Source organism: Mixophyes fleayi, chromosome 7, assembly GCF_038048845.1.
Source record: "Mixophyes fleayi isolate aMixFle1 chromosome 7, aMixFle1.hap1, whole genome shotgun sequence".
NCBI classification, from domain to species: Eukaryota; Metazoa; Chordata; class Amphibia; order Anura; family Limnodynastidae; genus Mixophyes; species Mixophyes fleayi.
This window is the reverse complement of record NC_134408.1, coordinates 76,876,254-76,902,227: the sequence shown is the minus strand read 5'-3', so window position 1 is coordinate 76,902,227 and position 25,974 is coordinate 76,876,254. Positions and strand designations below refer to the sequence as shown.

Here is a 25,974-nt window from a genome sequence, read left to right as displayed (position 1 = left end):
GAGAAAAAGTTTCCTTGGGAGGCAAGTAGAGGAGTGATGCAGTAGGTAGAGAAATTTCTGGTGGAGGACCATTTAAATTAGGTTCAATCTAGTTCAGGTGTAGCTTCGTCCAGATAGAGATCTTTGGTCTAAGATATCCAATCACTGGGTCTACATTCAGTGGCACAGTCATCAACCAAGTTAGTGACCCATATTGCAAGATATTTGAATTTTAGGACTTGGGCCAATTTATCGTCAGACCTGAGAAAACCCCAAGCTCGTCCACTAGCTGTAATGGCATGGCCAGAGAGGTCACTGAATCTTTCAAAAATAAGAGCATGCCGTCTGCGTAAAGCGCTATTTTGTCATCCTTGTCACCAGGCCTAAAGCCACAGGTTCAAGGATTTGCACATATCAAGCACGCTAAAGGTTCTATTGCAATACAGAGCCGGGGACAATGGACAACCCTGCCATGTACCTCTACCCAAATTAAAGGGAGAAGTGGTATGACCATTCATACTAATTCTGACAGCAGGAGCAGAGTACAGCAGCTTCACCCAGGATAGAAATTTAGGGCCTATACCAAATTTGTGCACAACTGCCCACAGACTAGCCGTTTTTTACTACACGCACAGGCACTCTATATCCTTCGAGGCTCCTATTGAGGGGACGTTGACTATGCTACTGGCCCCTATACGACAGCCTTGCCTCTCTGCCTGTCCTGGGCCTACCATCGCTGTCGGACTGCTATCTGGACCCACCACCCAATGTGTGTTTATCCCTGGGCCTCCAATCTCCAGCTGGGGTATAGCAGCTGGGCTGGTGGACAATCATACTTCACCCCACTTTCTAAATCCTCCGACTGATGGTTGTGCATCGTCTTTATGGTGCTGTGAGGAAGCAGCCGTAGTCCCCCTTTACCATCTTGTGGCCGCAGTTGTGTGCACTCAGCCCTCATGACTGAACCAGAGACACAGGAGTCACCTACTTTTCTTGGGGGGGCTACAGTGAATATACGCTGCTGAAAGGTTGAGTCTCCACCTAGCAGGCTCCTGGTAACGTGCAGCCGCTATCCTCTCCACCAGCTAAGGCACTACAGATCGGACAGACTTTTACACCTGTTTTTGGCGGCTGGCAGAGACTTTTTGGCATGGGTTGCCAGGTCTGCTGTATCATCGTGTCTACAAGGAAATCAAAGCAAGTAACGGCACATAGATTGTATATCCTGTCCTGTGTTGGTGACTGTATTCTGCCATGCCTGACATGGATTCTTCACTGGGCTTGATGAAGCTGTATTATTCCTGGGCCCCTCTGCTCTAGTCCAGTATACATAGATCCCGTAAATAGCCTTTGACCGTGACAACAATTTTTTGTCTATACAGCACTGTATTGACCCAGGGATTGAAGCCCCCCCGGCGGTCTATATACGGCAGGTATTACCCGTTAAACTGGTTTACTTTACTCCTCCATGGCAGCATACACTATGGGGTGATACCAAAGCTGCATTTTGCATAGGATGGGCCTCATTATATAATTTAACTGAAACTTAATGGGTTCAACTTGAACACTGAACATATACATCAACACATATATATTCTTTTATTTTATTCATATTACCGTACTTAATACTTTCCTTCAAGACTTGACATCTGCTGAAGCTTGTACATCAAATTGATAGTGTTTAGAGAAATTATGTTTGGAAGGCCCGAGTGTGGCCTTACATAACTACCTCATATAGGCAGATTCCTTCTCTGCCCATGAAGTTGCCATGGCTCTTGTTGAATGTGTTCTTATGCTTTGAGGCACATCCACCTTCTTTACTATGTGTCTCTTTCTAATGCAAGATTTTATCCATCTTGCGACTGACGCCTTTTGATGCTGGACCATTTTTTATTGCCGCTGATTAGAACAAACAACTGGTTTGTTTTTGTTTTCCTAAACTCCTGTGTCCTTTTTAAATAAGTCTTTGACTATGATCAAAGTATACATTAGAGTGCACCCCATCTTTTCTGTGAGGTTACTTTAAGTACCCATTATAGATGAATGGTCCCGAATTGTGTGCGACCATACTTTTTGTTTTGTATCCTTTTTAAATAAATCTTTTTGGCACAGACTATGTCCAAAACAAGGAATATCCTTTCTTTTGAGTTTTTTTGCTTTAGACATAGTGAGGGCAGAACAATTTCATGATTGAAATAGAATTGGAATACCACTTTTGACAGAAATTTTGGGTTAATTTTTAACACCACCTTATCCTTACACATAATTAGAAAAAAAACCTCTTCTAGCCAGAAAGCTTGTATGTCTGAATTCTCCTCGCAGAGGTAATTGGTACTAGGAAAAAAAATATCTTCAGTGATAAGTATTTCATGGGAACCCTTTCTATAGGTTCAGAAGATGCTTCTGTCAGGGTCTCCATTATCAGGTTCAAGTCCCATTGAGCAAAAGGAAAGCGATGAAAGGGTCTTATTCTCTTTTGTGCCTGCATAACCTTCTTTACAAACCTATTTACAGCTAACCTTCTGTGTAACTGTGACTGGATCACTCATAAATAACTATGGTATCAATTTATTGAAGGGAAATAGCGCAGGGCGCATATTTATATAATTGCACAGGCACTTATTTTTTGTATTGCATATATTCTGAGATAGGAAATCGTTATTTCTGAGACCAGGGTAGAAACTGTTTTTACCTTGCTAAAGGATATGCCTTATTTCTGATGCATATATGTGATACAATAGGCCTTTGTGGACGGAGGTCTTGTATGTATTGGGATGTATTTAGTATGGAAGTGTCATTGTTTAGGATTTGTAAGGTTACTAGTGGAAACCTCCAATTAGGCATATGTGCAAGGAAGTCGGATATCAAAAAGTGCTAACGAAGTTTTGAGATGAAGTGTCATGCCTGCTCTGGCCGAAGGCCCAACATGGGGTTGTTACTGTGTGGCCTTTTGCCAGAGTGAATTTCATAGATAAGCGCAAATTTTGTTAGCTTTGCAATGCAGGTAAATCCATGTTTGTGTAAATAGAGTATATCCTGATGCTAAAAATAGCACGAGTCTGAACGCTATAAATTCACTGACTTATACACTGAAATGTGTTCTTCTGATTCTCATCTGACCTGATCACACTGGTATCTTCCACCAGTGTGTGAGAGCAAATAAACATCTTGCTTCAAGACCTGCTTGAAAACATCTTCAATATTGCTGCATTCCTGTGATCTACAGATTAGACCCTAAAATCTAATCCGTTCTCCGGCTGTCTCTGAGGTTTGGACCCAAGCTTTCCAGTACCACCACTCTGCCTGCTACCCAGCAGCCCTGGTTAGTGTGATAGGCCAGGGGGGGGTCCATTCACAGCAACCCTGATCCACAGTAAGAGGTCAGGAGTACCAGCCCAGGTACACCAGCAACGAGACACGCTAGCAGCATCATTTACCCAGAAGCAACCCGGTACTGGATGCCAGTAAGGAGTCCAGTGGTGGCAGCTCGTGTAAGCCCCTCCAACTGCGGCAAGAGGGCGCTTTTTGGATAACAAAAGGGAACGGTGGCAAAGTAAGCACAGCCGGTTCCCAGCAACAACATACATTGTGGCATAGGCGGTCCATCCTGTCACAGTAATAATGCTCCCAGAGCAGAGATTTGGAACGTTCATGTATTAAGCAGCATTCCTTTATAATGCCCTTCTTGCAGGAATTCAAGAATAATACCTATGGATGGACCCTTAGGTGAAAACGGTTTATCAGAGCACCATTTACGAAAAGTGTTCCAGATTCTATAATCTGTCTTGGATGTTGACCTTTTCCTTGTATTTCAAGCGTAGCGATTACTCTACTATAAAGCATTGGTATTTCAAATGTTTTCTCTTAATAGCCATAACGCACTAGTTTCCAGAACCCTGGGTTTGGCTGGTTTATCCGACCATGATGGATAAGGTCTGGTTTTAGTGGAAGGAAACACTGTTTCTGCACCACTAGCTGTAACACCTGAGTGAACCAAGATCTGCGGGGTCAAAAAGGTAATTCTATTACCGTTACCTTGTCCCTCGTTTTTTTATTAGCACCTGAGGGATCATGGGCATTGGTGAAAACACATAGACCAGATTAAATTACGTTTACTAAGAAGGCAACCAAAGCCTCTGCTTGTTTTCCAGTATGCCTGGCATAAACCCTCCTTCTCTTGGCATTTTATGAGGTCACCATGAGGTACACTTGTGGCTGGCTCCACCTTTTTACAAGATTGTAAAAATATCTGTTTGTTCAATGCCCATTATCCTGGGTGCAAGATGTTTCGGCTTAAAAAATTCTGCACTTGTGTTGATAACACCAGCTATGTGCACTGCTTTCAGGCTTGCTAACTTGTACTTTGCCCACAGCAATAGAGGCTGTACCTCCTTCATAACACAGCTTTTTGTGCCCCCTTGATGATTTATATAAGACACTACTGTATGGTTGTCTCAGTATATAATGACATGCTAACATGTAATAAGAACCTGGAGTGAATGCATGCGTTGACCACAGTCTTAATTTTCCATACATTTGAGGGTAGAGTGGCCTTCTCTTCTTGCCACTGGCCTTGCGCTATCTGTACACGTGTAGCGCCCCAGTCAAATAGATTAACGTCTGTTGTAATGACTATAAGATCATGATCTGTAAAGGAACTGTCGCTTCCCAAAATGCTGTTTGTGGACCGCCACTGCATATCCTGCCTCACCTCCTTTGTCAGTGAAATCAGCTGACCTTGATCCTGTTCATTTCTGTTCCACTTGGACAGAAAATTTAGTTGAAGAATTCTCATGTATAGTCTAGCCCATGGCACCATCTCTATGGCTGACGCCCTAAGACCCAATACTCTGAGGCAGTTTTCTGCTGTGCTCCAAGGTGTTCTTCTGAGACATAAAACCTCATGTTTTAAGGTTTGTTTTCTTTTGGGTGTCAGAAAAGCCTTCCCTTGTGCTGTATCTATACATATACCAATAAATTCTATCCTCTGTGTTGGATATAAATGGCTCTTCTTTTCGTTTATTATCCAGCCATGGTCTATCAGGACCTGTAGCACACAACTGGTGACTCTTTTTGCATTTTCTACTGAAGATGCTGCTCTTAGTGTAATGGAAAAATTATGGTACAAATATATGTTGGATAAAACAATGTTGATGTGTATAAAATCTGTATAGTCAAATGATTTCTTTTTATATTCTGTGAAATGGTTAAATTCCTTTTCTATGTTATACCCTACAATAGGGCATCTATTCATAGGATGCTAAAATGGTCAGCAGCTGTCAAGCTATATAGAGAGAAGAGTGTAAGAGGTCACATATGCCCTTTTTAGGCATAGAAATCTATATACTATGATGGGGGTGTGGAGAATATATATATAACCAACTTTGTCCTTATGAGGTATATTCTTTAGTATGTGAAGTGATTAGTGACGTATGTAAGAGGGGTAGTGTTACTTCTATATAACCTCTGTCTTACATAGAGGATATTGCCTGTTTCATGATGAATACATATGCAATTTGTAAGAATAAAGATAACCTTTGCTTTTTCAAATACTTATATTTTTTGAATCATTTATGCGTTATCAATATGGAGGTCCCACGAGATTTATCTATAATTATCGATCAGCCAACACTTCTGGAAGAGGGGATAGGAAAATATAGACTCAATGGTGGCCACAAAGGTAATATATTTTTATCTTATGATTATATATTTCTGTCTCCCACTCTTTGGGTTTGCTGAAAAGATATTTAAAGTTATCTCTGTAAGTGTAAAATTGCAAACGTATCTTTAATTTGTCTATATGCTTAATATGTTTGAATAGAGGTATAAGCATAGTTTTGGTACCAATTAGAATTTCTCTTTTCTGTTCATTACTCAGAGACTGTTATACCTTGTTAGCCATGGAATAAATAATTGAATGTATGCGAGTGTGATTGGGCTTTCTTTACGAGGCCAGAATCCAGGTCAGTTGCCGAACTCAAATATTACTCAGGTTAACGTTTGAAGGAGGCAAAGAATAGTCCCAAGTCACTTACGGTGAAACATAAAAATACACTATAAGGCCTTAGATAGCAGTGCGTGTAACGTGAGTGTGTGATAAGTCAAAGATTTATCTGACGAGATAAGGTGTGGAGTCCCTAATAATGGTTGGAGCCGGTAAACGGGAAGTTGCATATTAATAGTGGTTGTAGCCCCTATTACCATGACGCAGACTGACTGGAGTATAAAAAAGATAAGCTGCGCCATAGAAGCATATGCAACCACACTGGAAAAGCCTAATGATAGGTTGATAATTTCCTCCCGGTTCTCCAGTGGCTATTATGTTCCATAAATATGGAAAAAGGTCTGTTCAATATGTGCATAAATGGTTAACAAGGTGTCCTAAATTTACAGAAAAAGGAAATTTTGATGTCTAAGGAGAAATAGGAAAGGGTGTTTTTAAAAGTAAAGAAATACAAGCTTTGCAATTTTGATTAAATGAGGCTAATTTTCAAACCCCTAGCAATAGTGCAAGAGTTGAAATTTATGTACAGTGGAATTTTGCTATGGCTAAATTTTTAGATTGTTCTAAAGTTTTTTTGATTAAACAGCGTACAATTGAAAGGGTAAGAGAATATAATGCTAGATTCAGAAGAGAAGTTGTAAATTATTCGGGTGTTTCTGATGTGTTTGCAAAAGCGGATTTTAAAAGTATTTTGACTAGTGCTTTTGTGGAAGGGTTGAAAAATAATTTAAAAGTCAGAGTGCAAATTCATGACCCTCTCTGGGTTATGAAAGATATTGATGCCTTAGCCGCAATTGCTGCACATCATGAGGATAATATGGTAATTAAAAAGGTTGAATCTAATGCAAGGGTTAAATATCCTGACAGAAGTAACAGATCACAAGTGATATGTTATAACTGCCAAGTATTGCAGAAAGCCTAGGAAACAAAGTGACAATCTGGTAAGACCAGATCAAACAACAACTTCTCAGGATAAGATTGACGGTCTCCAGCAGCTTTTGTACACGTGTCCAGTATTAAAAAAAAAACAATGTAAAGGACCCCATTGTGAATATGACAGTTAATGGTAATAAGCATGAATTTCTGATTGATCTGGGAGTTGCAAGATCAGTATTACAAAATGAAATTTCATTACCAACTACTGGCAGAATTGCTATAGGAGTCGCTGATCATGTAATTCTTTAAAAGAAGCAGAGTCAGTTAAAGTCACTTTAGGTCATATCACAGATAAACATTTTTTTATTGGCAGCAAATGTTCCTTCTAATTTATTAGGTAGAGACTTGTTGTGTAAATTAGGATGTTCAATATATTGTACTCCGGATGGAGTGTTTTTAGACATACCTGAGAGAAATAGACATGAAGTGTAGATAGCTCTTGATATAGATGCTAATATGTCTTATCACGACACATATGGAATTCAGCTTGTATGGTGCTAACAACTAGGGCTAAATAAAATGGTAGATGACATGCTAGAAAATGTGCCTAGTCAGTTGTGGACTACAGATTTAAATGAGACTGGGAAAATGAAGATTAGCCCAATCTCTGTTAAATTGAAACCAAATGTACCAAATTATGAGTTGTCGTTTACTTTGTTTTGTCATGAATATTCAGGTCATGCAGCTGGTGTTTTGACACAGCCCCATGGGAATATCCCCAGACCTGTTGCATACTACTGTAAGAAACTTGATCCCGTGGCTAGAGGGCTTCCAAATAGTTTCAAATCTGTTGCAGCCATAGCTATATTGGTAGACAAATGTGCTAATATAGTTTTGGGAAATCCACTTACTGTTCAAGTGTCACATGTTGTACTAACGCTTTTAAATTGTCATATGACTAGACATGTTACAAATTGCAGACTAACAAAATGGGAATTGATTCTTCTAATGGCTCTAAATAATACACTTGTCAGATGTAACGTTTTAAATATTCTGCTATAATTGTTTATTACTTCTGATATTGAATCTGATGAGATTAAAAAGGAGGGGAAGGTATATTTGAATACAGATGATAATAATTTGGCATTAAGTGAATCAGATGAGCAGAATGCAAACAAAAGTGAACGTCAGAATTTTGAACATTTTGCTCATGAACCACATGATTGTGTTGTATACATGCAGCAAACTACTGCATCACGATCAGATTTAAAAGAAATACCATTGCAAAATCCTGATTTGATGTTATATGTAGATAGTAGTTGTCATAGGAGAAATGATACAGGAGCATTGAAGTCAGGATTTGCAATAGTGGATGAAAATGTGACTGTATATTCCGATAGCTTATCGGTTCCACATTTTGCTCAGACGCTGAATTAAAAGTATTAATTAAAGCTTGTCAATTGGCAGAGAATAAAACAGTAAATATTTACACTGTTAGTAAATATGGGTTCGGTGTTGTTCATGATTATGCTGAAATATGGCGACAAAGAAATTTCATCACAGCTAATGGTACACCAGTCTCTCATCATGAAATTGTGAATGAATTATTAAATTCTATTCAGTTACCAAAACAGGTAGCAGTTATTAAATGCCAAGCGCATAAAACAGGACTAGATGAAGTAACAAAAGGAAATCATAGAGCTAACTTAACTGCTAAGAGAGCAGCAGAAAGAGACAGTGCACAGATTGTTGAAAATACTAAAATTCTAAATGTTGTAATACCTGATCAAACTGAACTAATTGAGATACAAAAAGGTTGTGTTTCACAGGAAAAGGCCCGATGGGAAATGGCAGGATGTCAAATTGGTAAAGATGGACAGTGGCGTAGAAAGGGAGGTAAGCCTGTAGTTCTCAGAGCACTCTTACCAGCATTGGCACAAATGAGTCATGGATTAACCCATGCAGGTAAGACTGCTATGAAGAATATAGTCCATATGTATTGGTATGCATCTGGATTTTCAGCCATAGCTGCCAGGTACTGTGCTTGATGTATTATCTACCTACAGAATAATGCAGGGAAGGCAGTAAAAACAATACCTAATTACCTGCCACCAACTGACGGCCCAAATAATTCAAAATGATTTTATCCAACTTCCTAAGTGTAGGATGTTAGAATATGTATATGTATTAGTGTGTGTTGATCAATTTTCTGGTTGGGTTGAAGGTTACGCAGTTGCAAAAGCCACCGCTAATGTTACAGCTAAAAAAAATGTACAAGAATTTGTATGTAGATATGGCATACCACAGGTACTTTCTTCTGATCGAGGTCATCATTTTATTGGATCTGTTTTTAAGCAAATGTGTGAATTGTTAGTTATAAAACAGCTTCATGTGCCGTACCATCCACAAAGTAGTGGGAAGGTTGAGAGATACTATGGATTAAAAATAAACTATCTAAAGTATTCAAGGGAACGAGAATGCTATGGCCTGACGCATTGCCAATAGTTTTACATGCTATTAGATTAACCCCTCGAGGTCCTCTCAATTTATCACCGTATGAGATTCTGTTTGGAAAAATTCCCAATTTAACTCTGAATTGCAATACCAGTCAAAGCCAAGTTAATGATGTGACTTAACTACATTCTATCGTTTACTAAACAGTTGAAACAGATTCAAGCTGCTGTGATAGGCACACAACCGATTCCGATTGACAGAGCCTGTCATAATTTGAATTCGAGAAATTGGGTGATAAGAAGTTTCTTAAGATCCGGATCGTTGACTGATCGGTAGGAGGGTCCATATCTCGTGCTATTAACGACGCCAACGGCAATAAAGGTCAAAGAAAAAAGCACTTGGATACACGCTTCCCATTGTAAGAAAGCAGTCAATCCTGAACAAGTGAGAAGATAATAATCACCTTTATTCTACAAGTAAGGGATATTTCTGAGACCATAATAATGTCTCAGCCCTTACAAAGGCAAGATGCTCTCCACTTGACGAAGTCAGGGGATGAAAATCTTGTGAAGAGGAAAAGACAAGAAACTGGTATTCAGAGTTAATTGGTCCACAGCCAAATTTTAAATTATGGACATTGCTATTTGGTTTAACATTAATCATGTTTGCAATTGGTATTTTTTTTCTTGATCTGTATGTTTACAGCCCTGTATATGGACAACAGAACAAAAATGTAACGGTTTTGGAAAGGAGAGGTAAACGAGATACATCACAGGACCATTTTAAAGATTTATCTCCAACACAAGCATGTATTTGTAAATATTGTGAGCATCATATGGAAAAACTATGCGTACAATGGTGCTTAGATGATCCAAATTTTTTTAGTGATTGACATCCAATAAATGTATTTCATTAGTTAATAGAAAAAAACTTAATACTAGTGAGTGTTGGGTTTGTACACGAGTACCTCATAGACATTATAATGTTGGTCTTATACCATTTCCTATAAATGAAAGTAAAATTAGGTGAAAAGAAATGTGGTAATAAAACGAAAGAAGAGTATAGTATTACAATGCCACCACATATAAAATTGATAGAGTATTATTATGTGATACATGAAAATATAACATGTTATAATAAAACTACAAAACCTACGGTTCAACAGAAAGGAGCGAATTATAAAGTATCGAAAATATATTTAGGAACAATAAAGAAACGTTTGAGGGTTGTACAGTTTAATTCTTTAACAATAATTAAAAAAAATTGATTAATATAACATTGAGTAGGAATATAATTAGGTGGACGATACATTCTGTTAATCGGACCACTTGTGAATTGGGCTATGAGGCAGCTCATAGTTTAATATCTAATATACCATATACACTTCCTGAGAATTTGTATTTCATATGTGGAAGGCGAGCGTATAAATGGCTACCTCCAAATTCTGAAGGTATATGTTATATTAGAGAATTAATTCCTAGCACAATTATCATGGAACATCAAGATCTAGTTGACATGGTCGTTCAGAACTAAAAAACACAGAACGAGAAGGTCTGTAAAAACTGTAAGTACTAAATATAAACATCTTTTTAAAACAGAACATTCAGTCAAAGTAAGGGTAGGTTTTGAAAATTTTTTCACTCATGGACAGGTAGGATATTTAATTAATATTAAAGCAATTGAATAATTAGCTGATTTGTTGGATAACATTACAGAAATTTATGATGACACCTTTTAGATATGTTTCCAAAAATTTCAAGCGTATAAAACTAAATTAATCCAACATAGATTAATATTAGATTATTTAACTGCACAAAGTAGTGGATATTGTCACACTTTAGAAACGGTTTATGATGTGTATTAGTGTATGTACATTTTGAATAATACGACAAACCGAGAAGAAAAAATAGATAAATATATGTTACATATTTCAAAATTAAAAAATTAATTCAGAATAAGTCATAATAACATTGATATAGAAGATGATGACTGGTGGGAGAACTCATTGTGGAATCCTTCTACTTGGTTCACAGGTATATTCTCAGGAATATTAGGGTAGTGGAAAGGACTATTTTGGACATTAGGAAAATACGCTATTATTATTTTTTAATAATATGTGCATTAATTTATCTTCTTTTAAAATGTGTTCCAAGAATATTAGGAAGGTTGTGCAAGGTTGGGACAAATGCTTTACAAATAATTGTAGTCTCGGATTCACAAAGGAATGTCTCTATTGCATTGAAGAATGTCAAGGAGAATAGAATATTTGTACCACAACTTAAATAAACATTTCTCTTTGATAGTTTTATAAAAGATATTGATATCTCTTTTTATATTTATTTTTTTTGTAGTTGATATGTTTTTTTAGTTAAAGGTTATAGTGTGTGAATAGTTTTCACAAAGAGGGGAAATGTAATGGAAAAATTATGGTACAAATATATGTTGGATAAAACAATGTTGATGTGTATAAAATCTGTATAGTCAAATGATTTCTTTTTGTATTCTGTGAAATGGTTAAATTCCTTTTCTATGTTATACCCTACAATAGGGCATCTATTCATAGGATGTTAAAATGGTCAGCAGCTCTCAAGCTATATAGAGAGAAGAGTGTAAGAGGTCACATATGCCCTTTTTAGGCATAGAAATCTATATACTATGATGGGGATGTGGAGAATATATATATAACCAACTTTGTCCTTATGAGGTATATTCTTTAATATGTGAAGTGATTAGTGACGTATGTAAGAGGGGTGGTGTTACTTCTATATAACCTCTGTCTTACATAGAGGATATTGCCTGTTTCATGATGAATACAAGCCAATTGCATATGCAATTTGTAAGAATAAAGATAACCTTTGCTTTTTCAAATACTTATATTTTTTTAATCATTTATGCGTTATCACTTAGAATGTCGTCTCGATAAGGCCATACTGATGTGCTATCCTCAGATTTGATATGACCACAACTAGAAATTTGGTGAAAGACCTTGGCGATGTTGGCAGTCCAAAGGGGGGGACGGGGACATTTGTACTGATAATGACGGTTGAAAATCACAAACCTGAGAAATTCTCTGATGTGCTAGGTAATTTGGAATGTGGAGATATGCATACTTTAGGTCTACTGGTGTAAGGAATATTCCTACCTCCATAGCATTGAGGATAGTTCTTACTGACTATCTTGAACCTTCTGGTATGGATATGCTTGTTGAGGCTTCTTAAATCTAATATTATCGGAGAGCCTCCGCTGCTCTTTTCTACTATGAAGTTCTTCGAATACAAGCCTTTCCCTTTTTGTGCCTCTGGAACTTTGAAAATGACTGATTCCGCAATATCCTTAGATTTGCTTCATTAGTACCTGCTTTTGCCTGCTTCTGGGATTTGGCGATGCTTGAAATACCCCTTATGGAGGTTGAGATAGGAACTCCAGCCTGTAGCCTTGCTGTATTGTAGATAGTACCCACTCATCTGCTGTGGTTAATGCCCATTCTGCCCCCCAAAAAATGTACAATTCTGCCTCCTACTTTGACATCTACCACTGAGCAGGTCTCTCTGGCATCATTGAGAAAAAGATCTTGCAGAAGCTTGTGGTTCCCTGCCTCCTTTCTGGCGAAAAAAAAAACGTCTTGAAGTGTAAGAATGATAGCGTCTTGAGTAACCTTTCCTAGGTCTATAAAGACTTGCTTCTCTATACTCTGAACGTGGGCTTGGTCCCCCTGAACGTCTGAGCGGAAAACCTTTTGGTAGGTATATCCTGGGGAAGCCAGGCTGATTTTCCCTCAATTTTGAAATACTATCTATTCTTTGCCCAAACAGATAATCTCCTTTAAAGGGCAGTGATATTAAATTTATTTTTGGACTGTAAATCAGTCAGCCATAGGCGTAGGCATAATGATCTTCTTATAATGACTGAGAAAGCCATGGTCTGAGGCTAGTTTAATTGCATCCAGGGATGCTTCACATATAAATTCAGTTACCAACTGCATATTTTAAACAATCTTTAGGAGTTCACTCCTCTTCATTCCATCTTGTATACATTTTTACAAATTATTATCCCAGATGCGTAATGCTCTGGTTATCATAGCTGTAGCTACAGCAAGCCTTAATGCTGCCCCGGAAACCAGATGCAACCCTTTTGCACCATTTTCAATCCTTCTATTCATAGCATCCCTGAAGGAGTTAACATCTTCAACAGGAATTGTAGTTCTTTTGGCCAGTCTGATTACCGTCGTGTCCACACTAGGGGGTGTATCCAAAACCATAGTCTGTTATTTAATGGAAAAAGGCGAGCCTTCCTTTAAGGCCCCTGAAACAATGCTTCCTGCAAACATTCTCAATTTCCATCACCTTGTGAATAGCTCTTAACAGATTTTGCAAGAAATACATACTACAAAAGGTTCATCTTCGCACACAGCCAAGTCTTCATCAGATAATTCAGACATGCCTGATTCCACTTGTCGCTCATACTATTCTGAGGCAGCATTAATTACGGAGCTTGACTCTACTACAAGGACAGGAAAGAAGACACAGGAAGCAGGGTGGCTTGGCCCTATATACCCTCTGGGTGGATCTTCTTTCCTGCCTTGATTCATGCCCATAGTGTATGCTACCATGGAGGATGAAGAGGAAAAACTGGTGCTGTCACAGTTAAAGCTGGTCTAAGTCCCCACTTATATATTTGGAGCCGTTAGGGACTATTGGTGGTGGGATATTGTCACGAAGTAGGATTGCGGGACCTGTGGTTATTGGCACTGCTACACTAGGAGGCGCGGAGTCCAACACGATGTCGGTCTTCACCAGGGACCCCCGCAAGGAAGTTTGGATTTCGCGGCAAACGACATGCAGGTCGCGGCTCTCCCAGGTAGCTATCCGCGTTATGACTGTGGAAATTGTGGTCGTACAGGCTGAGGTTAGGAACCGTGCGGGCAGATGAAGTACCAAATCAGGAAGCAGAGAGTAGTCAACAAGCCAAGGGTCAATCCGGAGAGTACAACACAAAACCAAGGGAGTATCCAAATCAGAGTCAGGGAGAGCCGGGTCAATACACAGGTCAGCAAACAGGTTATGTAGAAACATGACGTGCTGGAGACTAGAATACAAGATTACTAGTTGCTCTAGCACCCTAGTGGTGTCAGAGCAGGATATATGTAGATGAAAGTCTCATCTCATTGGTGGGCAGTGGTACGGCGGTCAGACGCGCTGACCGCCGACAGGAAGCCGGGGTATGCCGAAAGGAGCTTCCCCGTTGCCTAGCAATGGGGCGCTCCGTGGAGAGAAGACATCCGTCCCCGGCTAACGAGGAGGCGCAGTGACGGCGTCTGATAGATTTTGTGTATTAAGACCTTACTGAATGGACTTGAAATGCAGCAACTAGGCTCCGGTAGACGGCATCGCAATATTCTTTGCTTCTTAATCTGTCACCATGGCAAAAAATGCCCATGGCTGCTGCAGCCAAACTTGATCATTATGCACACCAACCTCCCAACACCGCTGCTAAAGATGGCCATATACCACCTTCTATCTCTAGGTACTCTATTGATTCGGACAAACTGGGACCAAAAGATCTGCCATCCCTCAGGTGTTAGCACCTATTACTGCCTCTGAAAACAGCTCACTGATAAAATTTGTAAAGTCCAGGCTGTCCTTTCTCTGAGACATGATATGCAAAATATATGCGCGAGAGTCGGAGAGGCGGCGAATCGTATCTTCACGCTGAAAGACATTGCAACTCCTTTTAGAGGGGAGCTGCAGAGCTTGGCAGCGCTTATTTCTTAGTGTAAACTCAAAATGGGGCCAATTAAAGGGGCCAATTAAAGTTTGACAATAACAGAAGTTAAGAGCTCAGTTTACAGCAGTTAAACGCAAGTTATGTGACCTAAACCTGCTTTACTCTACGTTGTTCCCAGCTAGACTTCGTATAGAGGTGCAGGGAAGTTATCAATTTTCCACACATCAGGAGGCCATGGATTGGCTGGAGAGATGCCCACAGGAGTGAGCCCAAGATGCTCAATAGTGTTGTTTTTGATTCTGTGATTTGATATGTTTCATGTCAACGTTTTTCTATTGTCAATACATTATATTTCTTTTTTAACTTCGAAGGGCTAAAGAAGAGGGTCGGCATAACTCTGCAATAGAGGAGGGTTCCTGTTAGATATAGTCAGGATTATATAGCTCCTCCTCCTTGTAACTATCACAAAGTCTTCTTGTTCACGTTGAACACCATGGGGTAAATGAATTAACCAACTGTCTTTGCAAGACATTGCAGGGCAAATTTAAAACGGTAATGACTTTTTGAAAGCTATTGCCGTTTAAAATTTGCCCTGAAAAGTCTTGCAAAGACCGCTGGTTAATGCATTTACCCCCAGAGTCTTAAATGACAAAGTTAAATGCAAACTTTTATTTTCCCATCTTCGAAAATACAATTCAGATATTGCTGGCCTGGTTGAGACATCTACATGGTAGCAAGGTTTAAGCCCTGAAGCGCCAGTGGGTAGGGAGGGCGTATCATTCTGTTCACACACCCCAAATTCACAGGGAGTCTCTGTCTTGGTTAAGAAATCCTTGATTTTCTCATTTAAGCATGTGCAGATTTACTCTTTCGGGCATATGTTTTTCTTAGGGCGGTTGCCATTTTCCCCGCCCCCTTATTATATTGGTGGTTTACATCCCACTTCCTTATAATAAAGACATTTTAAGAAAGGCTGCCACTTTAATGGTACTCTCTCCGGCTATAACGATGGTGTGCCTGGGAGATATTAACAACATTATTAACACCCATTATTAACAGCCCAAGTACAGGAGTACACTAGCAGTGACTGTTACCCAGAAGGAACGTGGTTCTGAGCACCATAAAGGAGCTCAGTGGTGGCAGCAAGCCGCTCCCACTGCGGCAGGAGGGGCGTATTCAAAATAACGAAAGAGAACGGTGGCAAACTAAGCCCAGTCGGTTCCCAGCAACAACAGACAGGGTGGCATAGGCGCTCCATCCTGTCACATGTATAGTTTGGAGCAGAGAAGGGAAAGGGGGGATGTTACTGGATCACTTATAAATAACTTATGGTATAAATTTATTTAAAGGAAATAGCGCAGGACGCTTATTTATATAATTGCAATTGTACTTATTTTTCATATTGTGTGTATGTTGGTAAAGGAAATATCTTTATTTCTGAGACCAGGGGAGGAAATTAGTTTTTTGCTTTAACTGTGGTAGAGGAAATGCATTATTGCTGAGGTATATAGCTGATGCAATAAGCATTTGTTGAGGAAGTCTTTAGTGTATTCTGGGGTAGGGAAAAAACTTGTTTGGGGTTTTGCAACTTGCTTTGGGAATTCTCAAGTTAGCAATAGAGTGGGGGAAATGTGTATACTGCAACGGTCTGAAGAAAGGACTCATGTTAATCTCATGTTAATCAGACCTTTTGGTGTGTGAGGGTCCAACACCTGAAGGCACAGGAAGGTTTAGGTAGATTTGCTGTAGATTTCCTGTGTCTAAAACAAGATGCAGACAATCACAGCAAGTTTTAGGAAACCACAGTTAAGTGTAAATATTGTTAGCTTTGCATTGCATGTAAATCCATGTTTGGGTAAACATGTTGCATCCTTATACTAAAAATAGCTCAGACCTCAGGGGGCTGGCTTACCCCGTGAGGCTGTGTTCAAAACTGCATAAAAAAAGCACTGTTTGTATTGAAAATTGTTCTTCTTGTTTCATCTGACCTGCTAGCTGGTACCTTCAACCAGGATGAGCAAATTAACATCACTTGCTTCAAAGACCTGCTTGGAAACTTCTCTATCCCTGTGACCCAACTCTAATCCGTTTCCGGCAGTTTTCAGATTTGGACACAGCTTTCTGGTACCACCGCTCTGCCCGCTACCCAGCAGCTCTGGCCAGTGTGATAGGCCAGAGGATATCCATCCACAGCAACCCTGATCCATAGGAAGATGTCAGGGGCACGAGCCCATTTACACCAGTAACGGAGTACAGGCGGTCCATCCTGTCAGAGCCTTAATGAGGATTTCCTCTCGAAGCTACATGTGACAGGATGGACCGCCTATGCCATCCTATCCATGAGTTTCTGGGGACCGGTGGGGCTTGCCTTCCCACTGTTCCCTTTTTTTAGTCCAAATATCGCAACTCCAAACGCAGTAGGAGGGGCCTGCTGCCACCACTAAGATCCTTTGGGGCACCTAGAACCAGTTACTTCTGGGTAACTGACCGGACCTCTTCCTTTAGAACAGGATGCTGTGGATGGCTCCCACTGGCCAGAGCTCCAAGGTACCAGGCAGAGCCTTGATACTGGATGCTGGGTCCCAACCGCAGAACAGCCGGATAACGTATTAAATTGGTCCAATCTGTAGATCAGAGAATTTACAGCAGGTAAGAAGGATTGAAAGCAGGATCCTTAAGCAGTGATGCTGATTAGCTCAGGAAGACCTAAAAAGGACAATTACATGCCAATTATGGAACTAGCGAACTTTCCAGAAATGTACAGATGGAATGATACAGTTCGGGGTAAAACAGTTCTTTTTTATACAATTTTGGACACTAGCTTGGCAGGAAGTAATCCAATTTCCTCCCCTTTAACCAATCCAGACTGATTTATGTAGCCTGCACCTAAATCACCGTTTAGGTGTTTAACACATTTTTTCATTGAATGTTTACCATTCAGTGTGTAATATATTCTCCAATCTTCATTTAACACAATTTAACTTACAAGCTTCACAGCACTCTGTGATATCCTAAATTACCTATATCCTGAATCTACATTGTGCAGATAACTTTTAAGATACAAAAAGAAAACCTACAGTCATGGCCAAAAGTTTTGAGAATGACACAAATATTATTTTTCACAAAGTCTGCTGCCTCAATTTTTAAGATGCATACACTCCAGAATGTCATGAAGAGTGATCAGATAAATTGCAATTAATTTCAAAATCCCTCTTTGCCATGACAATGAACTTTATCCCAAAAACAACATTTCCACTGCATTTCAGCCCTGCCACAAAAGGGGTGGGGTACGGAAGATCGGTGCTGACTACACCGACAACACTTACCACGAGTCCGGCTGGCTGCTTCCACGACAGAAGACGCCGGCTGCACGCTGCTGTTAAGGGGGTAATGTAACAATGGGGCCATGTACAATGTACAACCCTTTCTAAAGTACATTGTACATGGCCCCATAGTTACATTACCCCCTTAGCAGCGTGAACAGCGTCAGCGAGGTCAGTGACGTCATCCAGTGCAGCCGGCATCTCCTATTTTTGGGACTGATTGAAGTCGCTTCAGTGAAGAGTCGTGATGGATCATCGTCGTGGAAGCAGCCAGACGGACTCCAGATGTCGTCATAAGTGTTGTCGGTGTAGTCAGCATCGATATGCTGACTACCACCGCACAAAAGGACCAAATGACATCAGGTCAGTGATTCTCTCGTTTACACAAGTGAGAGTGTTGAAGAGGACAAGGCTGGAGATCACTCTATCATACTAACTGAGTTAGCATAACAGACTGGAAGCTTTAAAAGGAAGGTGCTGCTTGAAATCATTGTTTTTCCTCTGTTAACCATGGTTACCTACAAGGAAATGTACAGTCATCATTGCTTTACACAAAAAGGGCTTCACATACAAGGATATTGCTGTTAGTAAGATTGCACCTAAAACAATGAAATTTTGAGTCCATGGCCAGGAAACTCCCCAGACCTTAATCCCATTGAGAACTTTGTGGTCAATCCTCAAGAGGGAGGTGGACAAACAAAAACCCACAAATTCTGACAAACTCCAAGCATTGACTAGGCAAGAATGGGCGCCCTCCTGATGTGCCTTCAGGCTGAAACAAGTGTTGGTCACTTCACATGAATATAATTAATTAACTACATTTAGGATTTCCTCTCGAAGTTACAAAATAGATTTCCTCCAGCAAATGGCTACTGATTCAGAAATCAATACGTTTCTAATAAAGCAATGCAACACAGTATAGAAAAATAGTACATTTGCAATGATATACAGATGCGCCTGCACCACTAATTAAAATAAATTCTACAATAAGTTATTTCTACATAATCCAGCCACAGTTATTTTCACAGTTATTTTCTTTATTATTTAATTGTGGCTCTGATACAAGTAATTTTGGTAGACGTGTTGGTGTGCGCATAAACATGCTTTTTCTTTTTTGTGTGTGTTTTGTATATACACACACTGTAAGCACCTAGTCGCATATATAAGCAGGGTGCAATCTGCTCAGTCATATTAACCTTTCAATGACTGGATCAGTTTCCAGGTTGCCCACATACAAGGATGGTGAATGTGAGGCCACAATATTGCTAATGTACGAAAAAAGGCATATACAGTCATCAAGTGGCAGAATTATTACACTAGTGTCCCTCTATATTATTAAAGCTGTTGTGCACGATACATTGCCACTTTTTGTTACACAGGAGGTACTTTCACATGGCATAGGTAAATACCAGGTCCAGCCAGGGAAGAAGCTGAGAGAAGTAAATGGCATAGGTAAATGCAAAGGCATACCAGGGAAGAAGCTAACAATGGTTTATTAGGTAAAAATAATACACAAAATGGAAATAACTCCAAAGGCTTCATAAAGCAGGTTATAAATGCTTCATCCCTGAGTGAATAATGAGACCATTACTCTGACCAATCACACACCGCTGTATCAGTCATGAACAACTTCCATATTAAAATATCACTCAAAACAGAAATTTGCATTATTTTTAATAAAATGTCAACCTTAAATTCATTTTAAAATATCTATAAACTACTAGAATGAAACAAATATATATCCATTTAATTAGTGCAACTCTGATGGCACCAGATAACATCTATAAACCCAAATAATTGCACTGAGTTTTGTTAATTCAAATCAGGGCCGGACTGGCCATTTGGCACTTCTGGCAAATGGCAGAAGGGCCGATGGCTAGATGAGCCGGCCCGACTGTTCTTGGCTTCCTGGGAAGGAACCAGCCACCTCTGTTGCGCGCTGCTCTGCTCCCTCCCGCCTTATGCAGCTTCCAAATGTATTTTTCCTGAATGGGAGAGGGGAGAGGGGACCGCAGGGCGAGAGGTCGCGGGGGTGCCGCGATTTTCGCGCGCGCGGGGGTGGGGGGGGGGGGGGTCGCTGTGATTTCTGCTTGGGGGTCGCGGGAATGCTGCGATTCTTGCAGGGGGGGCGCAGGGGTGCCGCGATTCTCGCAGGGGGGGTGCGGGGGTGCCGCGATTCTCGTAGGGGGGGGGGGGAGGGGCACGGGGCCATTGTGACTCACAAGTAGAAGTTTGTGTAATTAGGTGGGAGTGATGGTCTAGTGTATGTGCCACACTGAAACAATGAAATATGCATAGACTGCTTCAAGATAAGTAGTCCAATAACCTTTATTTGCGATATCAAAGAGGATAGGCTTGCTAAGTATGTCAATCTAACTGATTAATACATTGGGCCACTTTAAACAGCTCTGTTCTTTCCTCTTGCCAATTTTAATGTATCTCACATAGGTAAAATCACTTATGTTCAGTCTATGGGATAATTGACACTTGTAGGCTTGCTGTTACACTAATACCTACTACTGTATAGTGTAACCGATACCGTCAGTTAAAAGAAAACTTCAATGTGGTGCGAATTTTACTAAAGTGGGGTGCCGTGATTCTCGTGCAGGGGGAGGGGGGTGTCACAAGGGGGGGAGTCGCGAGTGTGAGAAAACCAGGGGGTAGGGGGTGTAGGGAGAGGTGTGAGAGAGCCAGGGGGGAAGGGGGTGCTGGGAGAGGCGTGAGAGAGCCAGGGGGGAAGGGGGTGCTGGGAGAGGGGTGAGAGAGCCAGGGGGGTAGGGGGTGCAAGAGCCAGGGGGAAGGGGGAGCAGGAAGAGGTGTGTGGGAGAGCCAGGGGGGAAGGGGGTGCAGGGAAAGGGGTGAGAGCCAGGGGGGAAGGGGGAGCAGGAAGAGGTGTGAGAGAGCCAGGGTGGAAGGGGGTGCAGGGAGAGGGGTGAGAGAGCCAGGGGGGAAGGGGGTGCTGGGAGAGGAGTGAGAGCCAGGGGGAAGGGGGTGCTGGGAGAGGGGTGAGAGCCAGGGGGAAGGGGGTGCTGGGAGAGGGGTGAGAGCCAGGGGAGAAGGTGGTGCAGGGGGTTAAGTGAGAGGGACAAAGGAGAAGATGGTGCAGGGGCATAGGTAAAAGAAAGTGTAAAGGGAAAGACATCATAAAACACAAGTAGTAATGAAGAATGGGAATGCGCAGAGGGGACAAGTGTTAAAAAAATACAAAATCAAGCCTTCATACTCCATTCACTTATATTTTCCATACCCCCACTTCTAAATTTCTACTTCGACCACTGCCCTCTGTTCCTACTCCCGACTGCCTGTGTGAGCTGACAGCTGCTGATCCATCCCCGCCCAGCTCGCCAAGTTCATATATTTTCTCGTGTGCAATGTGTTTTTAACCATCCTTTCTTGAACTGGGGCACTACTGTGTATCCAATGACGTTTAAAACACTATGTATTGGTCTTTATTGCGCTGTAATGTTTCTTGCTGTAATCTGTACAGAGATTTTTAATTAAGAGGAAAAAACACTGCTTGTCATAAATTTTATCTGTGATTGTGTCAATATATCTAATTTTGTTTGCATTGTAAATGTTGTATTAAGCTGCTCCTGGGACTCACACTCTCAGTATCTGATATGCTGTACCAATTTTTATTTGTGAATGAGTTTTTGTCTGGGCATTACTAATGATTTGGAGGCACTACTATGGCATAATGTGATTTGGAGGCACTATTGTGGCATAATATGATTTGGGGGCATGGTATATGATTTGGGGGCACTACTATGCCATAATATGATTTGTGGGCACTACTGCATGGCCAAATATTAAGTGAGAGTAATACTATGTAGCATAATATGACCTTGGGGCACTACGATGTGGCATAATATGAACTGGGCACACTACGGTGTGGCATAATATGAACTGGGCGCACTACGGTGTGGCATATTATGAATTTCTGCCAAAGGCAAGTGTCTCATTGTTGAATATGATGGGAGCCCAAAGAAGTTGCTGAACCGGGGCCCAAAATTCCTCGTCGGCCCTGCCTGTGAGTCAAGGGGGTAGACGTCTCCAGGTAAATAATCTAAATGTTTCCTATCTAATCAAAATTGATGGATCACATCGAATTATCTCTCACCCACCTCCTCTATCCCCCTTCATTTATATACTGTGGTATTTAAAATGAATAGAAAAGACACATATCCAGTTACTGTAGTAAAAAAAATATTATTCTCTGACATTTTGCTGTAGATGGAAATACTTTTAATGCGGCCATGTGGGTTCAAATGATCATTCAATAGTTATGTATTTTCTGATATATTTGTTATATTTCATGTGGAATGATTCATGAAAATTCCGCCATTACTATTTAATTGAAGAAAAAGGGTACCTGTTAACTATATGTGTGTAAGTATTCTGTTGTTGCTATCTTGTGAAAGATTTGAAAAAAGCAAAACATTGGTTTCCTACAGTGGCGCCTGTATGGGGTGGCATGGTGGTGGCAATGTTGTAGTGTGTTTGAGGCTTAGTACTGCTAATAAGTAGGAGAGGGTATTGCTGTAATGTGGGGGGTAATGCTGGTTGCTGTAATGGGGGGGATGATGCCGGTTGCTGTAATGTGTGTGTGTGGGGGGGGGTGATGCTGGTTGCTGTAATGTGGGTGGGTATTGATGTAGTATGAGTGTGTGTGGGGGGTTATTTATTGCTGTAATTTGGGTACTAATAATTTATTGACATGGTATTTATTGATGTAATTGGGGTGCTAACAATGTAATGTTGAGGGTCATTAGGAGAAATAACTAAACCCCCCCCCCCCACTCATACTACATCATGTTGTACTGCAACAGCAAGGCACACTGTGCCAGCATCAGTGTGCAACAATATAGTGCATGTAGCCCACAACATGTGGGCCTGTGTGCTTTAAATGCCAGGGCTGATTTTTAGCCCCATCCGGCCCTGATTCAAAACGAAGGTATACTACTAAAATGCACGCACACGCACACTTACACTACATACAGCGCTTTACCCTTCTGCAATGCTTTTTGAATGTAATAATTGTGTTACCATTAAAACAATAGTTACAAGAAACATAATTTTGACACACTGAACTGTATCATTTATACATGTTTAAATATCATCTATGAAGTATCAGAACTGTACTGCTAATCATATTTCTAGTAATGTGTGATTTTGTTCATCCGCTTTTATATGTATATTGTAAATTGAAAATTCTTTTAAAACTTCCACCATCAACACCATATAACCATTGAAAAACAATCTGTCAGTAGCATGTTAGACACATCTTACTTACTTTAGAGAAGACCAGCAGTGAACTTGTAGATGATTTACCGATGTCCCAAAGTCGACAATTTATTGATATATAGGTGGTACCTGTCCCTTTCCTTTCTTATCTATGATCAGGCCACTTTGGAGATACTTTTTAGCACAGCAGCCTCTGCTGAGAAGACTTCAGTGGAAAAAACGTAGGAGGGGGTGTCTGTTAAAGGGTTTGCAAGCAAGTCACGGGAGGATGCATATTCACACCATGTATCCCCCGTTTTTGGCTGAGATGGGATCGTCCGCTTTTGCTACACTACATAGCAGAGCTATCTCTCTCCCTCCCACACAAGACCCGTGACGCAGTTCCTGGCGTGGGAGGAGGCCAAGGTGTGGGTGGTTGGTGCTCGAATACCAAACACAATATCTAACTGAAGTAGGAACAAGCTACAAGGAGAGATTAAGCAACTTGGAACAAAATAAACTATAAAATTAACTTCTCTCAGTACAGTATCCATTCAAAGCTGGAGGTTAGCTGCCAATCACGCTTGTAAAGTCACATAGATTTAATAGCTTCTCAGGAGATTGCAGGTAATAATTGGAAAGAGGAGATGTGGTCGTAGAGACCGCACAGATGATGAACGTAAATTAATTAAATAGCACAAGGCTGTTTACGCAACAGTGAGTAATCAAAAAATGCAGTCTGAATAAACTATTGTACAGTTACTAAAGGATCCTTAAACCATAAGTTCTGTAACTGGAGCTTGAAATATCTCATATTTATATTTGCAATGTAGCTAAATGTAAACAATTGATCAACTATTTGTGGCTGAGAAGATGACCGCTTCATTTATAGGATTACAGACAATTTCCTTCTTGTAGGAATATCTCCCTACACAAAACATTTATCTCCAATATCTTCAGCAAGGTTATCATCGCTGACTCAGTGCTGGGGCAATGGTTTTCATTTCAATGAGGACCTGTGTGGAACATGTATGCTCCCTCTGTGTTTGCATGCATTTCTTCCCACACTTCAAAGCCATACATTGGTTAATTGACTGTTGCTTAAATTAACCCAGTGTGTGTGTTCATGTGGTAGGAAAGGATTATATATTCTCAGTAAAGAGAATATTGATTGTGACTGGATCACTATTAAATAACTTTAGATAAAAATGTATTTAAAGCAAATTGTGCAGTGCACTTATTTATGTAATTGCATGTGCACTTATTTTTTGATATTATGAGATAGGAAATCATTTCTGAGACCAGGGGAATAAATTTGTCTCGTTTAACCTTGCTATAGGATATGCCAATTTCTGATGTATATATCTGATACAATGAGCCTGTGTTTACCAAGCCTTTGGTGTATTGTGATGTGGGGAAGTAGCTTGTTTTGGGTTTTTTTGTTCTGTGGGAATGGGTATTCGGCGACTGTCTGAAGTATTCATGCCAATCAGACCTTTTGACTTGCTAATGGGTCTCCTGCTTCTGAAATAAGATCCAGGAAATCACAGCAAGGGTATTAAGAATTTTATAGCTAAGTATAAATATTAGTGGCTTTGCAATGCATGTAAATATGTTTGTGTAAATAGAGTATATCCTGATGCTAAAAGTAGCATGTGTCTGAAATGTATAAATGCACTGATTTGTACACTGAAATGTATCATTCTTATGTACCATCTGCCCTGACCACTGATACCTTAAATCAGTGGGACTGTCCTCGTGAGGACACTTGAGCAATAAACATCACTCTGCTTCAAAGACCTGCTTGACAACTTCTTTAATATTGCTGTAAATCCTGTGACCTGACGATTAGACCCTAAATGTAATCCGTTCTCTGGCTGATTCTGAGGTTTGGACCCAAGTTTTTCCAGTACCACCGCTCTGCCTGTTACCTGCAGCTCTGGTCAGTGTGGTAGGCCAGGGAGAATCCATCCACAGCAACCCGGATCCATAGTAAGAGGTCCTGAGTTACCAGCCCAAGTGTACCAGCACAGGAGTACACTAGCAGTGACAGTTACCCAGAAGGAACGTGGTTCTGAGTGCCATAAAGGAGTTTAGTGGTGGCAGCATTATAAGCCCCTCCTACTGCGGCAAGAGGGTGCTTTTGGGATAATGAAAGGGAACGGTGGGGACGTAAGCCCAGTCAGTTCCCAGCAACAACAGACAGGGTGGCATAGGCGGTCCATCCTGTCACATTGATGTTGAAGTATCTGTGAACATTATAACTTATATTTTATATATATATATATATATATATATATATATATATATATATAACTTATATTAAGCCACCTTGTATTTTTGGTTTAATTGTCCTTTAAATATCCACCTACTGTAATTGACATAGTTGAA

At 40.4% G+C, this 25,974-nt stretch overlaps 1 protein-coding gene across 13 annotated transcripts in view; it reads right to left on the bottom strand.

Moving 5' to 3' along the window:
- Nucleotides 1-23,955, bottom strand: part of NAB1 (NGFI-A binding protein 1) — a 613,281-nt gene extending 589,326 nt beyond the window's left edge. For all 13 annotated transcript variants that reach the window (XR_012678254.1, XR_012678255.1, XR_012678256.1 and 10 more), the window contains exon 1: nt 23,654-23,955. The gene's annotated coding sequence lies outside the window, so the exon portion shown is untranslated. The remainder of the gene's footprint in view (nt 1-23,653) is intronic.
- Between the last annotated feature and the right edge of the window lie 2,019 nt (nt 23,956-25,974).